This window comes from Penaeus chinensis, chromosome 19, assembly GCF_019202785.1.
Source record: "Penaeus chinensis breed Huanghai No. 1 chromosome 19, ASM1920278v2, whole genome shotgun sequence".
NCBI classification, from domain to species: Eukaryota; Metazoa; Arthropoda; class Malacostraca; order Decapoda; family Penaeidae; genus Penaeus; species Penaeus chinensis.
In genome coordinates, this window is record NC_061837.1 from 876482 (window position 1) to 881481 (window position 5000).

At 32.9% G+C, this 5000-nt stretch overlaps 1 protein-coding gene across 1 annotated transcript in view; it reads right to left on the minus strand.

Annotated features, from left to right (window-relative positions):
• LOC125035219 (Kv channel-interacting protein 2-like) overlaps positions 1–5000 on the minus strand; it is a 60107-nt gene that overhangs the window by 53892 nt on the left and 1215 nt on the right. The gene's annotated exons all lie outside the window — the stretch shown is intronic.

The window sequence follows — 5000 nt, forward strand, 5'->3', positions numbered from 1 at the left end:
TCATTATTATTGTCATTATCATTATCATCATATTACTATTATCATCATTATTATCATTATCATTGTTATTATCATTATCATTATCATTATCATTATTATCATTATTATTATTATTACTATTCTTATTATTATCATTATTATTATTATCCTCACTATCATTATAATTTTAATCATTATTATCATTATCATTAATATTATCATTGATATTATTATTATTATTATTATCATTATTATTATTATTATTGTTGTTATTATTATTATTATTGTTATCATTATTATCATCATTACTATTATTGTAATTATTATTGTTATTTATATCATTATTATTATTATTATTGTAATTTTTATTATTATTATGACTATTATTGTTGTTATTAATTTGGTCATTATTATCAACAATATATGACTATCAACAATATCATTATGCCTATCAACGATATGATTATCATTATCAACTATAATTATTATTAATCACTATGTATTATTATTATTTTTATCATTATTATTATCATTATTGTAGTTGTTGTCATTACTAATGTTATTATTATTATTATTTATTATTATCATTATTATTATTATTATTATTATCATTATTATTGATATTAATATCACTATCATCATCACCATGGAATCATCCCATCAAATTTATCGTTATCATTATTATTACTAATATTATCATCACTACTGGTATTATTAATGTTTTATCAAAATTATTATTTGCAGTTCTTCTCGCTCTGCCCCTTTCTATCCTCACTCTGCCCAGTGCCTTCCAGCCCCCTCTTTCCTCCCCCGGCATCACTCTTCCCCACCCGTGACAAGAGGGCTCTGTGATCTCGCAACACATAACAAGGACTGGACTAGAGGTGTTTCGCGGGAACCGAATCTAGTCCTTCTGTGAATAGTTGTCATACATACAAGCAGGTATCCTCCTAGAAGCGAGGGAAATTCCCCAGTCTTTCGAATTGTCAGATACATTGTTTACATGAACGATGTTAAAGACAGGACAGTATTACCTACACCAAACATTACTTGTAAGTTGAAAAAGGAAAGGTGAAAGTCATCGTTCCGGGAAGTAAAACACTACAACATGTATTCTGACAAAGTAGAGCTTTTATACTTTCATGGCAGCAAGTTTTCAAATCAAGAACCAGAGTAAGTTCTATTTTGCTAAAATATACATATCAGGGGTTTGCCGTCTCTCGAGGGGAGACGGTAAAACGATGAAGTCAGTACAAATAGTAATTTGTGAAAAAATAAATTGGAAATATTTTTTTATAAATTGCTCGTTACACTATAGCGTTTATTAGGCTGGGATAACAAATCATCATTTTACAATAAGATGTTTTTAAACAAAGGCGCCGAGGCATAAAAATACCCTTTTTTTTTTAAATACACATGAAATATAATACGAACGCTTGGAAATTGCATTTTGATTTGTATAACATACAATTGCCAGGAATTAAACAGGATGTACATTCACTTATCGCCGTACAGCGCAGTTCGTTATACAAAGGATTATATTGTACCTGACCCGTTAGGTCTTGGTTCCATGGAACAAGGCTTCTTCGATGTTTCGGTTTCGCAGGGACATGGCCTTATGCTCGGTGCCGGACGTTAAGGGCTCTGAGCCTCACCTCGAAACGATAAGCGATTAGTCTGTTTTCCCTAATTGGTCCTGTGGCCCACACAGGTATGATAGATATTTCCCTAATAAACATCCTTACTGACTTTCTCCTCCCAGTTAGTTCATCTGCATCTGTTGGAATAACAGTCTCATCAACCTTTTCAATAATCTCTCCCTTCTTATCCTTCGGGAAAAAATACTTCCACCCTCGTTAATGCGATAACGTTAGTCAAAGAAAAAGGTGCAGACATATTTCAAATTGTCCATTCCAAATCGAGTTACATATTCACCATAGTATATTATGCACCAAGTTTATATCTAGAGACTAGCAACATATCACCATCAGCCAATTTGCTAACTCGGACAAAAGCGTTAGTTCGCTTTGGTTAGTTCTTTGGCATTCATTAGGAAAGGCCCTCCAAGTTCAGTCCTATTTCATCCCTATCTTTATAGATTGAATGGAACTACTAATCCTTGCTCTGGCCGCCAGATGCCCATACACCGGAGCCACAGGGTCACCAACTCGGATTGATCGGTCGATCGCTCCGCCCGCGCGATGCGCTCGTCGGCCCGGACGGAACTTCTTTGCCTCGCATTTTTTCATTCGTTTCCTGAGGATTTGTCCTTCTCGCATTATTGCTTTGTTATCGTGTTTTCTTCTTTATCGTCTTTTTTATTGCATCTTTCATCGTTCTCATTTTGTTCGTTTCTTCTTTTTCTCCCTTTTACTTTTTTTTCTTATAAGTTTCTACTTATATCCGTAGTCACAATTTTTCCTTCTTTTTCACTGGGTTCTCCGTCCCGAGCTATTCTTGTGTTTTCGATTCTTTAAAGAACATTATTGTTTATACTAGCATTTTGACAATTACCGAAATAAATAGCTAAATGAAGAGGGCAAATGTTCAGAAAATTTAAAGTATCAAAGAGAAACAGACATCAGATAACAATTCAAGGCAAAAATTAAAACTTGCCATAAAACTGTTTCTCTCTCTCTCCTCTCTCCCATCCTCTCTCTCTCTCTCTCTCTCTCTCTCTCTCTCTCTCTCTCTCTCTCTCTCTCTCTCTCTCTCTCTCTCTCTTTCTCTCTCTCTCTCTCTCCCTCCCTCCCTCTCTCTCTCCTCCCCCCACCCCTCTTTCTCTCTCTCTCTCTCTTTCTGTCACTCTCTGTCCCCGGTTATGATGGCATCACAGCACCAATAATTAAATCCACTTTACCTGCCCTTTCCCGCTCCCTGCTCCACCTGTGCAACACTTCACTTACTACGGGTATATACCCAGATAAACTCAAGACAGCAAAGGTTCACAAATCAGGTTGCAAATCCAATATTCATAACTACAGACCAGTATCAGTTCTGCCCTTAAGTAAAATTCTGGGGGAAAAAATATATCAGATTGGAAAACTATCTTATACGCAACAGTATTCTGTCAGATTGCCAATTAGGATTTACAAAGAATAATGGCTGTTATGTTATTTACAAACCATATATACAGGGCCTTTGATAATAACGGATTCATTGTTGCTGTATGTTTAGATTATCCTGAATTTTGATACGGTTAATCACCCAATTCTGCTCTCAAAACTATCTCATTGTGTGACAGGAGGTCTGCAAACCGCTTTTTTCATTCATATCTGTCAAAGAGAAACCAGTTTGTTTCACATAATGAATCCAATTCAGATTGCCTTCCATTATCTCATGGTGTACCTCAAGGGTCACTGTTTGGGCCTTTTTTTCTGATCTACATCAATGATTTGGTGAAAACATCCTAGTATCTGAAATTCATCTTATATGCTGATGACAGTAACCTTTATGCTTCAGGTAAAGATATTAATCAACGCATTAGTAGCATCAATAGAGAACTTAACGCTATCAGTAATTGGATTTCTTCATACAAACTGACGCTAAACAGTGTTTAATCCCATTAAGTTAAATTTAAGTTTAAACGTAATAAAAAACTTCCCCCGACACTTTTGCCGGTAATGTCAGAACATAAACCCTTGGCAAGGAAAACCGAAACTAAATTTCTTGGAGTAATAATTGACGATAAACTGTTGTAGGATAGTTATACGGACAGTATTCATAAAAAAAAAAAAAAAAAAAATAAACAGTATCATACGCGTGATTTTTTCACTATGAATACTCGTAAATGCATCCATTTTTCATTAATTCATCCACATCTAACATAGTGCAACACTGTCTGGGGAGCTGCCAGTGAAACCACGTTAAAGCACGTTAAAACTGCCCAAAAACGAGTATTCCGAACAATTGCTGAATTAGGCAAATATGATCATACCAACAGTGCATTTTCTACATTGAAACTATTGAAACTGATAGACATAAATACCTCATTTTGTGCTCTCTTCATTTTTAAATATATCAATATCTACGAAAATAACTTATTCCGGTTCAGAAATAGTTTAAAATATCCTCTTCGATCAAACTCACTATTAAAGCACGTTAACTGTAGGCTCAAACCAAGCAAAAACATGTATTATATATCATGGGGTAAGTGTATGGAATAATTTGCCCTCACATCTACACAATGCTCCATCACTACTAAAAATCGTTGAAGACTCATTTATTACATATGTCAGAGTGAATTCTGATGTTTAGGACAAATGTATGAAGTAATTTGAATAAGTATAGATACGTGTAGGTAACAGCGGGTATACATGCATCTGTATGAAAACTTACATATGTGTACAAATATGTTTATATAATACATTTATGAATATATAAATGTATGTGTAAGTGTACATGCAAATGCATGCAAGGTTAATATAAGCATATCTGTATGTGTGTGTATATATATGTGTGTGTGTATGTATATGTATGTACATGTATATGTATGTGTATGTATATATGTATATATATATATATATATATATATATATATATATATATATGTATATATATATATATATATAAATATATATATACACACACACACACACACATATATATATATATATATATATATATATATATATATATATATATATATATATGTATGTGTGCATTTATGTAGATATATGTGTATGTATGTGTATATACATATGTTTAAGTATAAGTATGCATGTTTATGTGTGTATATAAACTGTACATGTATGTATGTGTTTATGCATGTAGGTAGGTATATATATTTGTGTATGTGTGTATATGTAAATGTAATCTTGTGCAATATATTATTTTACTTTTTATAATTTATTACAACATAGTCCAATTTCCTAGTTTGTTCTTTGTTATATAAACCATATCATATATCTTTATCCTTATTACTGTTACCGTTTCCAATCCACCTGCGAATGGAATAACTGAGTCTAAGAGTATAAATAAATACACATTAATTCCCTTATAAAAAGGTGCCTCCTTAAGAG